We start from the raw sequence: 12,833 nt of genomic DNA, 5'->3' as shown, positions 1-12,833 counted from the left end.
CATTTCATAATAAATAAACCTAATACGGGATATGACACTGCTGTCTGTGGGACTTCTCCCTTTAGTGGTGTCCCGAACTTGTTCAGATTAGTTCCCTTAAATCAATTATTGGATATATTTTTAATATTATATTTATTTAGTGTTAAAATTTATTATAGTTTTTTATAAATATTGTACAAATCTAAAACAACTATAATATGAAGGGGTACGTCTCATGAAAACAAACGGAGGGAGTGTATTCTAGATTGTGCGCATGCATGTTTCATCCAGAAAATTGGGTTCTATTTGCATTGACACGCCAGGTGCGGATCCAGTACAGGAGCACATGAAAACTATGAGAGCCCCACAAAAATCCCACTAAAAGTTTTTACTATATATAAATGAAAAAAGGAACTATAACTATATCTAGTATGATCGACTCACTGCTATTTCTATTTGGATGACACGATAATCTATCTACGCTTGGCTATCTAGCTGATCGATCGCCAAGCCCAGCAAGTCCGCGCCTACCACGCGTACGTACTGACACGCATAGCATGCATACAACGCGGGCCTGTTATTTCCCAAGCAGTTTTTTCCCAAAAACATCGCATCGAATCTTTGGACACATTTATAGAGTATTAAATATAGATTTTTAAAAAACTAATTGCACAGTTAGAGGATAAATCGCGAGACGAATCTTTTGAGCCTAATAGTCCATGATTAGCCATAAGTACTATAGTAATCAACATGTGCTAATGACAGATTAATTAGACTCAAAAGATTCGTCTCGCGATTTCCATACGAGTTATAAAATTAGTTTTTTTATTCGTGTCCAAAAACCGGTTTCCATGCGAGTTATAAAATTAGTTTTTTTATTCGTGTCCAAAAACCCCTTCCAACATCCGATCAAACATCCGATGTAACACACAAAACTTTTCTTTTCGCGAACTAAACAGAATTCAATCATGCATCTAAATCCAGTCCAGCAGTCCGTACATACTGACGGGAACCGGATGGTCGAGTGATCAACTGTGACTGCAAGTCTGCAACAAATAACCAAATTACGAGACGTATACGTACTCATGGTCTTCGGGAGTCAACAGTCCATCGGTTCCGGTCAACATATAAAACAACTGCATTGAAAACATCTTAAAATTAATTTTGAAAATCTATTAGCTAACCGATGGAGGCTAACTAATCACTCACAGCTGATGATATATGTGCGTTGTCGTGACCTATACACACACATGACGACACATCGATGATCGATCGATCGGTTCACCGGTGCCGCGCGCCGTACGTGCCGGGGCAGGTGTGCGTACTACCATATACGCGGATGCGGCTACTAGCAGCTGGATGCGCCCGGGCCATCGAGACCCCGGCGCGCCTACGTAGCAGCGAGGTGAGGAGGTGTCTCGCGCGCTCGCTAAACTGCATGGACACATGGAAGGCTCAGGAGCCGTGTGGTCAGCACTGGCGCGTGGAGGGCATGCACGGTAGCACGCACGCACGCATCTACTCGTGTAAAGTATATTGATGCGTTCGCAGCGACCACTCGTTCGGCTAGATGCTCTAATCGTCAAGCTAAAATTATTAGGTGTGTGCTGGCTTTGGAGTTTGGACGGAACTATAAGTATAGTGATGCGTTCGCAGCGACTGGCTTTGGAGTTTGGACGGAACTACTACGTGAGATTGATCGGGAGTGCAATTTGATGCAAATTTTACTACATAACATCATGAATTTGTGGTTTTAGAACCTTTAGAACACGCACGAACACATTTTCGATGAAAAACACTTTCTAAACATTGTTATTTGTCAGCGGATGTCGCGCCCACTAAAATAATACATCCGTGCTGACAAGGAGATAGGGGGTTCAATTTTATGCGGAGTGATCAAACTGTTCCTCCTTTATCTTCCTCATTCCCTTTTCTTCCTTATCTCATCCTCTATTTCCTCCTTTCTCTCTTCTTTAGTGAGGATTGCGATCCGCGAGCGGTGGCGCGACCAGTAGGCAGAGTGTGCAGTGATGATAGGGGTGCACGGAGGAACGGTAACGGTCAGGACGGCGGCGGTGCGTGGACATTGCGCGACGACGTTCACGCCCGAAGCGATGACATCGGCGGCAGCAGTTGCGGCGGAGGACAGGTGAGGCATGGGAGGAGGATGTGGGAAGCACCAACGGTAGCATGTGGTGCATGGCCCGGAGTTGGCGGTAGCGACATCGATTAGCGGGGGGCGACAAGGTGCACGGCATCCAAGGTCGAGTTGGAGGACACGGTGCAACGGTGCATGGAGCGGCAGCGACACAAGAAGGACATGGTGGCATAGCAGCAACAGCTCGCCTCGGCCCACGCCGACTAACTCCACTCCTTCCGTGCTCACTGCCGCCGTGCTCTTCCGCTCCACGCAGGGCCACCCGTCGCTCGCCGTGTCCCAGCACTCCGTGCCGGTGCTCCACACCATGCCCTCCCCCCCCCCCCCCCCGGAGTCTCTGTTATCCATGACGTCGTCCTCGTTGCCGCCGCCTCTCCCCAAGCACCACCCGGCGCTGCCACTGCTCTCACAGTCGCAGCAACAGTAGCAGCTGCCGCCTCCTCCCGTGGCAGTGAGAGCTCCCCGCGGCAGGCCGTGTCGCCTCAAGGTGCCGCATATCCTGTCCGACTCCAGCGTTGCCAGCCTGGCCCGATCGTCGTTCCGAAATTCGGTGATCTGAGCCCTATCGTAGTTGTCAGCGTGAGATTGGAAGAAGAGGAGAAATAAGGATGAAGAAGAATATGAGAAGTGAAGTTAGGTTTTTTTTTTGTTTTTTGTTTCTTGACCTTTCACGCTATTTATCGCTCATTTTTAACTGAAAATTAATATTTTAATAGGCGTTGTGTCCATTAGCAAATAATCATGTTTATAGGGTGTTTTCCCTCAAGAGTGAGTTCATGCGGTATCCTATGGCTAAAACCACGTGTATGTACTCTGTGTGCATGTGTGTCCAATAACTTATACTACAGTAAATTGGTACTGGTAGTAAAATATACTCCTTTCGTCCTATAATATAAGAAATTTTGGGTGGATGTGACACATATTAGTATAAGTGTTCAGATTTATTGTATTAGGATGTGACACATATTAGTATAAGTGTCCAAATTTATTGTATTAGGATGTGTCACATCTACCCATTATCTCTTGTATTACTCCCTCCGTCCCAAAATAAGTGCAGTTTTGCACTATTCACGTTCAACGTTTGACCGTTTGTTTTATTTAAAATTTTTTTATGATTGGTATTTTTACTGCTATTAGATGATAAAACATGAATAGTACTTTATGTATGACTAAATATTTTCAATTTTTTCATAAATTTTTTAAATAAGACGGACGGTCAAATGTTGGGCACGGATATTCACGGCTACACTTATCTTATTTTAGGGTGGGAGTAGTACTCCCAGTCGTTGCACTTTCTCACAGTCAGTCACAGTCATTGTCTCACACACTTGTGTTGCCGTACGAGCTGCTCTGTTTGCACACTCGTCAACCTGTAACCTGTTTGTATCGAAGCTCTAGCACTAATTAACCAGATGTCCTGATCGGTCGGTGGGCCACTCGTCGCGATGCAACGCAGCACGTGGGGTTCCGGGCTCCGACGTGGGACGACCAGATCGAGGCAGCTCGCCCCCATCCGATCGACCACACGTACGTACGTACGTGACGCCGTGACGACGCGAACAACACAACCGCAACCACACAGGACAGCTTCTCCGTTGCCCACACTCCCACAGCCACAGCCACACAGTACACAGCACGAGCACGCATGCGCGCGCGCGCGCGTCACCTCGTCCCATGCTGTGCCGGGGCGTGGCGCGTACGCGCGCACAGTGCGCCCGGGGGTCACAAACTCACAACGTACACGCAGAGTGCGGGGATCGCGCCGGGCGAGCGATCTCGATTCCGATCCGCGCCGCGTGAGGCCAACCCACCACAACCCACATCGTCACGCGCGGCCGGCCTCTCCCGTGTCCCGTGACCTCTCCCCCCTACGTATTCCGCCTACGATCTCGGCATCTCCCCCCTTTTTCTCTTTCGCCGAAACTTTAGCCGAGCAAGTCGAGCAGCTGCTGGCTAGGTACTCCACTATACTACACACTTTGGTATAGCGAGCGAGCGAGCAATGAAGCAACGGCTGGGCACGCTCTAGTTGCAGAAAAAGGCGAGGCAGAGCCACGCACTCACCGAGTCACCGGGGTGAGTGGGCGCTAGAGGACGATGCCCTCCTCTGATCCCAAGGCTTCCCTTTTCGTCCATTTCCTCTCTTTCCTCCCATCGCAGAATCGATCGATCGATTGGGGCCACGGCTGCATGCGGGGTGACCTTTTTCACTTGTGAGTTGCGACTTTGTGAGCTCCGAAAATTTTGACAGTTTGGCCCTTTGGGAAAATTTATTTCAAGAATAGTCCACATTAAAAACTTATTTTAAAAAATTGAACAGCAATGATGGTAATATCCAACGTTTCAGCACCAGCGAGTGGCGCTAACTTCCTTGCCATCGTGGCCTCTGGTTCGACTTGGCTGATTGATATGGTGAGCGGTAAGTGCAAAGCTTTAACATTGACCTCCCAACCTCAAACGCTGTTGGGTATGGCACTTAGCTAGGACAAGTTTAGTCGACTACTAGCTCTAAAAATTAGACCATCATCTATAGTCAACTAAATAGCTTACTCATACAATATTTAGTTATAGGTATATATTGCATCATTAATATCTAATCCACCAATCTCTCACACAGAGTTGTGCCTTATATTATAGAATGGAGGGAGTACAAATTTGTAGCTCGATTTTCTTCTCTCTCCTCTCCTCTTTTCTCTACATAAGCATAAATATGATATGGTAGCTTGTACAACCCTCTTAGGTAAAAGAGTTGACCAAGATTTCGACAAGAACAATAGTATCCAAATCATGTGGCATCATCGCCGTCCCGAGTTCCAACAACGTCATGCCCTCATTTGAGCTCCAGTCAGGACTCATGTTCAAGTCCCCTACCACAGCCAGATCAATTAGCGTTGAGGTTGGTAGATCAGTGACAAGGCACTTGGTTGGTGCACCACATCGTGCGCCAACTTGCTTAGGACGTCATGTTGACAAGGGTTCGGTGTAAAAACATCTGGTGTTGAGATGTCGAACTTTAATGCTATTGTGCTTAGCGCTAAAATTGTGGCCCATTTGTAAATAAATTGTGGACCCATTCTTTAAATAAGTTTTATCAAAGGGTTGAATTAGTGTTTAGCATCTATTCGTCTCGAGACCGGCACCATTTCGTCGCTTTCCCATCCCCGGCTTAGAGCAAGTTTGATAGTATAGCCCTAGCTTCAATTCATCTATAGCTAATCTAATAGCCAATTCATACAATAGTTGCTTACTATACTATTAATATATGGTCCCACCTGTCATACACACATTGCGTTTTGAAGTCCATGCTGCAGCTAGCTATAGATCTTTAGCCCGCTGCTTTTCTCTTTCATCTTTTATCTTATTAAAATATATTTGTAGCCGGCTAATAGCCTGTTATTATACCTGCTCTCAGCTTAGTGGACGGTGAACTGGTGGTGACTCACGCTGGCTGCACGCGACAATGGCTAATAATTGCCCCTTTTCTTAGTAAGACGCTAATGACTACTCCTATGTACTGTCCCTAGCTAATGACTATGTACGCTGCTTTTAAGCTTAAATATTGTAACTTGTCTCTTCTCGCTGTGCCACTGACGCCGTCGCCCCTCCTTACTTTAGGGAGACTAATGTACAAATGAGTAAGATTAGAGGCAGCGAGATTCGATCTCCTCTCTTTTTCTTTCTTGGGGACGCATATGGCAGGTATAGGGCACGAATGGTGTTGTATTGGGGGTTCGATTGCATGCGTGCTGGTTTCATTTTTCTTTTCTTACATGACCATTTGTAACTTGCATCAAAGGCATCATGGACGTTTAGCAGTAAAACACTGTTGTAAACGTTGGCTTTATTTGATACTTTGGTGGTTTAACGCATATAATTTTAAATTTGATTCAATTGTTACTAAAAAGAACTTTTCGATTAAAGTTGTAAATTAACTTTACAGAAACTGATAAATACTTATCTAATTAACTAGATTTCAAAAGCACAAATATCATACTACAACAGCAACAAACTGCTCTAGGAACTTGATGGGTAGACGCCGAACTTATTGGACCTCGTCTTGTGCTCATATACTGGGTTGATAATATCGTTTTCTAGAATATAATTAAGTATTACCTCCGTCCCAAATATAACAAGTTTTAACTATATCTGGATACAAAGTTGTCCATGTTTATAACTAAAAATGTTTATATTTTGAGACAGAGGGAGTAACTTCTACTGGTCTCAACCGATCAAATAATATATTATTTAGTTTCTCCACCTACTTTCTCATCTCAATAAACTATCATTTAATTTTATCTTTCTTCTTAATCCATGTGAAAAACTTTAGAAATATTTTTCGGATTACTAAATAGTGCGATTTTCAGTAACAAAAAACTTATATATAAATTTCTTAATAACTCTAATTTTCAACTTTATAATAGTTAATTTATTTGTTTGTAGCTTCGAATAGTTTATCACAGCATCATTCAACTATTTCGTCATTTGGCAATTCAAGAAAGAGAAGGCCAGCGTTTAGCGTTTCCAATATATACCTTTTGTGAATCCTATCTTCCTATATAGTTGGTACTCACTAAGAAGCATTTATACTCCTATAAAGTAAGTCATGTGTAACGCCCCGCCTCTCCCAGGCCGGGCCCGCGGTTACCCATCTCACATCCTCACCCCCTTAAGAGAGATCAACGTCCCCGTCGATCAACCCTAGGCCAGGAATGTCCCCTCTTGGCCACGTCCGTGTGTCCAGTGCCAGCGCATGTACCATGCTGTGTGACCACTCCGGGTCCACACCAGCCATGCGCACCATGCCTACGCAACTGCGACACACGCGCCCGTTATTGGTGGAGAAACCATCTATACTCCCGGTTGGTAACCCTTCTTTAGTCCCGGTTTTCCAACCGGGACTAGCAATCCGAGACGGTTGAAATAATTGGGACTAAAAATCTATCTTTAGTCCCGGTTGGTAACTAAAGATAGGGTAGTGGCAGTCCCATTAGGTCTCCTTTCCTCTTTTTTTTCATTGTTTTTTAGCCAGAGTTTAATCCCTATATTTTCTCCCAAATCGAGTTGGATGCATATTTCCAAATCAAACCCCAAATCAAAGTAACATCCCAAAACATTCACATCACAAATCTTAAGTTACTTGTACACACAAATCAAATACATCATAAATCTTAAAAAAATTACACACAAACCAAATACATCACATATTATACATCTCAGATCCATGCAACAAATCACAAAATTATACATCTCAGTGAATCACAAATTGTAAAAAAAAAAGAATGGATGTCGGAGCGCCGCCTGCCGCCGCTCGCTACTTGGCACATGCGTGGCCCCGCCGACCGCCTGCCGCGTGCGGCCCTGCCAGGCACGGCCCCGCTGACTGCCTGACGCGTGCGACCCCCGCTGGGCGCCGGATGGCGCTAACTGCCTGACGCATACGACCCCCGCTGGGAGCCGGATGGGAAGGGAGGACGGGGAGGAGGCGGGATGGGAGGAGGAAGGGGAGGAGGGGGGAGGAGGAGAGGGAGATTAAACCGGGACTAAAGATCATCTTTAGTCTCCGGTTCTTTTTGGAATTGGGACTATTGTGGTTTTAGGGCGACCCAGCAAAGATCAGCTTTCCAGTAGTGCGTGAAACCGTGAGGGATGGGAGGAGGAAGGGGAGGAGGGGGGAGGAGGAGAGGGAGATTAAACTGGGACTAAAGATGTCATCTTTAGTCCCGGTTCTTTTTGGAACTGGGACTATTGTGGTTTTAGGGCGACCTAGCAAAGATCAGCTTTCCAGTAGTGCGTGAAACCGTGAGAATTGGCTAATCGGCTCTGCACAATTTGTCCTCACTCGTGTGCATCCGGGAAGAATTTCCCGGTCGGTCACCTATCCCAAATTGCTCTAGGCTAAGCACGCTTAACCTCAGAGTTCTTTGGAGATTGGCTTCTGGAAAAGAAGTTGCAACTTGTTGATATGAGTATTCTATTAATCCTATTAAAGCCCTAGGCCGGGATGTCACAGCATGCAAGAAAAGTCACATCATCAATAATTCTGAGCAATTGGATCGCATTAGTACATAGTTATCAGTCATTGGATCAAGAAGCTACTCATCCATCTAAGGTCATGTTTGTTTCAGCTTAAGATTACTATAATCTAGATTATTGAACCAGATTACTATAAGCTAGATTATAATAAGCCGATATAGAATAAGCGGTTAGCTGCTTGATTCTCTGGATTATTAGCTGTTAGTCACCCAATAATCTAGAAAAAGCACCTTTAGAGTGGATTACCATATTATAGTAATCTGGCTTATAGATTATAATAATATATCATAATAAGCTATCTGTTTGTTTCAACTTACTCCTAATAATCCAGATTATCATAATTCTAAGCTGAATCAAACAGGGCCTAATTTAATCATTGATTACTTATCCAGTCACCTCCCTTTAGATCATAATCGCGCGTGACATTGTTATCTATTTTTCACATAATACTATGTTTTCTCCTCCCAAATCCTCCAAGATAATGCAAACTTATCACATTTATTTAATACAACTCAAATTATTTTATAACATGTGAGTTTTGTTTTGTTATAAACAATTGGATAACACATAGTAATTAAGCATCATTAACCTAAACCTATTTTTAAACAAGCTTGAGATAAAAGCAAAGAGGTACAAACTACCCTAATTATGACGAAATCCAGATTGTGCATGAAAATAACTTTCGTATACCATAAAAATACACAATGACGTTTTTGAAAAAATAAAACATGAATTGTATTTTAATAGCAGAGGCTATTTATGAAGCCGCATTATCATTTTGTATATATACAGAGTTATATCTAATTGTTTAAAATATTAATTTTATTTGACGATAAAACTAGCAAATTCCACGACAAAGCGTGGGGTATCAACTAGTATAATAAAAATTACTAACCAGAGAGACTATACAACTCGACATTTTAGAAAGATTAAAGGGGTATAATTAACACACAAGAAACCAAAGGATTATTATGCCTAGATAGTGCTTATATGTATGTACGTAGTGCTTGGATTGCCACATAGGCACGGAGATGGATGGTGCATTATTAATCGAAGCGCACGCGTCCCCCCATTAATCCATTATTGCTCTAGAGTACAATATAAGCTGGTGAGTGGTGACAAGCTGAAGTAGATCGGCTTGCCTCAATGTGGGAATTGGAACGATTCCTAACCTGGATTAGTTTACCACTAATGTCCAATTATCGCAAACCGCATATAGTAATTAATAGCTAGTGCTGTACTACTCGTACAAGTTAATGACTCGTTTTATTGGTCAATTCTCAAATCTAATACTCCAACTATTGTTAGTAATAAGCTTACAACTATTGTTAGAGCTAATCAGGCTCCAACTATTGTTTAATTAAGACCTATCAGGCCTGTCATTAATTAAGATATACTATTTCTCTACTATTTGATCTGTAGCTAGCGGTACAATTTCAACGAGGAACAGGGGAAAAACAGGCCAAAACCAAGTCTTTTTCTTTTTCAGTTTTGAAACAAAAAAAACCCAAGTCCTTTTCAGTTTGTGTGTATATATATCTTACATATTGATCATGTGAAGCGCCAATATATATAGTCAAATCTCGCATGGTTTTATTCTGTAGAAGAGCATTATTTCCTCGCCTTTTATAGTGAGATTTTATTCCTGATCTCCCATTGAAAGAACTTTAATTAACATAAACTGTAAATCAAAGGTGGACTGATACTGAGCCATTGCTTTTGGGCATTTTTTTAATCATGAAGTGCCAGAAATGTATGATCCTATCACGCAAGTTATACTGCAATGTGGGTTTTGGAATCACAGTCAAACCCCACTATTGTCATGAATTTCCACTTCAATTTTAATTCCAGGAAGTATCTTCCTCCCATGAAAAAAAAACAGTCTGCTCCCAAACATAAATACAAATAAATTAAATGATACAGTATATCACTATAAAAATTAAGAAAATGATATTTCAATTAAACTTGCATTATAAAAGATAATCAAATAAAAGTTGTAAGTAGTGGTAGCTATTTTTTTTAAATAATGGATTCTTAAAACAGAGCCTATACGTTCAACTGGACATACACGGTTAAAATCATGGAACTATATCTCTTATGTCATTTGATATTTAGTGGCGTGAAAGATAGTCAACAATTATTGAATACTCCCATAGCGTACTAGTAGCCACTAATGTTTTGCAAGCAACTACTCCCTCTATTCCAATTTGATCACCACCTAAAATTATTGAGATTTTCTCAAAATGATTATCATCTAGTAAAATATCTCTTTGTTTATTTCTATAAGAAGTAAATGTGTATCGTGGAATGTCCTGTATGCATGCAACTAGACAACCAAGATAGTCATCATCTTTTTACTTATGCTTATACTTATCAGCCAAAATTTGAATTTTCAACGTTAAATTTGGAGCTGATTTTGAGGTATTTTTATCGAAGTTTATTTTTCAGCTTTTGCTTTTACATCGCTAAGAACACGTATATAAAACTTTTATTCATAAATTACTTTTCGTTTATAAATATGCCGTTTCGCTTATTCTGCGAATAAGCAAAACGATGGCTCCTTTAAATTCTATCATTTCAAACTATGCAACATTTAAACTGTGAGTTAATTTTTATTGGACACGAAATGACAAAGCACCTCGATCGATGACAACTAATTTCAGTATGATGTATATTTTGGTGTCCTTGGTTTAAGGTGTCCTTATATTGGGATGGATAGAGTACAAAATTCACTAAAATTAACCTTCGCAGCATACTAATTTTTTGAAGTGAAATTAAGAGGAAACTAGGCGTGCATCCCTGCGCTTAACGGCGTGACCACCTGGCGTTGAAGGAGCCGTTTCACAAACAGAGCCTAAGGTTAGGGTTTTTGGGACAGCTTAGCCGGCTCGACTATAAATAGCGGCGGTGGCGAGCCCCATCTTCCCCCACGCCTCGGCAATCCAAAGCCCTCCTCGTCCTCGCAGAGCATCCATTGCCTCGATTTTCTATTCCAAATTCCCCCACGCGAAGAACAGCCAGCGCCCTCCTCCTTCGCCTTCCTCCTGGTTTCTTGCCATCTTTCCAGGGAAGGAGGAACCGCAGCGCGGCCGCATTCTTGGACAAGAATTGTTGGGTGAGTCTCGAGTCCCCCCCCCCCCCCCCCCCCCCTCTGCTTGTGGTTATGCTCATGTTGCTGTGCTATTCTGTAGAAGAAGATTGCATATTTGCATGTACTATGCGCTTGGATTGTTTAGCGAGTCGCGGAGATGTTTCGTTTCGTAACGCGTTGGGGGTCTGGATCCCGATTTAGCTTCTTGGGGATCGATTTGGGAGGGGATTTAGGACCTGTCTTCCCCTGTTCCTTTCTTGCATGCGTTGGGAATTTTGTTTGTTCTTTGTGGCGACCGGGCTGTTAGTTATTAGAGAACGTATTGCGAGCTGTTCGGGTGCCTGGGCGATTCTAGAAAGGTGTCTCTTTTGCTAATGGTTATTATTAGCTGAATCGCTGATACGGTGAATCCAGGAAAGTTTCATGCTTTTTGTCCTATGTCCTGTCTTTCTTTGTCATATTCGTACCTTTCCCAGTTTGCGATGCCCAAGAAGCAACCTTTCTGTTGGAAACATCTAGTGCTCAATTCTTTATTTCAAATTGTTGAAATCTTCAAGGAGCAGTTTATTGTGCGCCCTTGTTGATTGCTCTTGTTTATTTACAAGTGGGGATTTAGGCGCTGGGTTTATATATGTTCTTTGTTTCTGCCAGGTTTCCTTGTTAGGCTCTAGTTTTGCTCGTTGTTGATTAACAAGGGGAAATTACCTTCACTGTGCCTATTGGCATCATTCCAAGTTATTCATGCTTTAGTTCCTAGCTATTAACTTAAGATAGAAATAAGATCCTGCCAGTTCACTAGTTTTCTTGTCAGTTTGATATATACTTTGATCTTGTCTTTTCTGGTTGTTTTCCTTAATTTTGTCTGTGTTGTTCTAGTGCTTAATTAGTTGCCTCTCAGTTCTTCACATTCTATGTTTTTGAGTAAAACTCTGTCCATATGGCCGTTCTGTTATGTATCTCAGCAATCTGCTTATCTTTTTTTTTTTTGCATCCCCACACAATTCTATTTGACGTTGTAAAAAAGAAGAGAGATAACTAGATAAGCGCAACTGATGCTCTATACTTAGTTTCACGGTTCTTGGTTTAATGCCTAAAAATTGTGCACTATCAGTACTTCAATTATGTTATCTAGTAGTGTTTTGTCTCCTCTGAATATGTTTTGATGATCTGCATATGCTACTTACAATCTGAATAATGCCTTCCATTCTTATGCTGCTCTACTGCTGAGAAAACTACACTATTTGAATTACTGATTGCTAATTATATTTTGATTAACAGCATAAAGGAACATTTTGTTGATGTTCTAATGGAGTCAAAAGGTGGCAAAAAGAAGTCTAGCAGTAGTAGTTCCATGTACGAAGCTCCCCTAGGCTACAAGATTGAGGACGTTCGCCCAGCCGGAGGAATCAAGAAGTTCCAGTCTGCTGCTTACTCCAACGTAAGCACCAAAAGATTTAAGCAGCATACTTTAAATAACAAAAATATTTACATTTATGAACTCTGGTTTCTAATGCTTATTTGGTTTATCTTTTCCTTTGCAGTGCGCTCGCAAGCCATCCTGATATTCCTTCA

Source organism: Oryza glaberrima, chromosome 9 (genome assembly GCF_000147395.1).
Source record: "Oryza glaberrima chromosome 9, OglaRS2, whole genome shotgun sequence".
In the NCBI taxonomy this organism is placed as follows: domain Eukaryota; kingdom Viridiplantae; phylum Streptophyta; class Magnoliopsida; order Poales; family Poaceae; genus Oryza; species Oryza glaberrima.
This window is presented reverse-complemented; position numbering follows the sequence as displayed.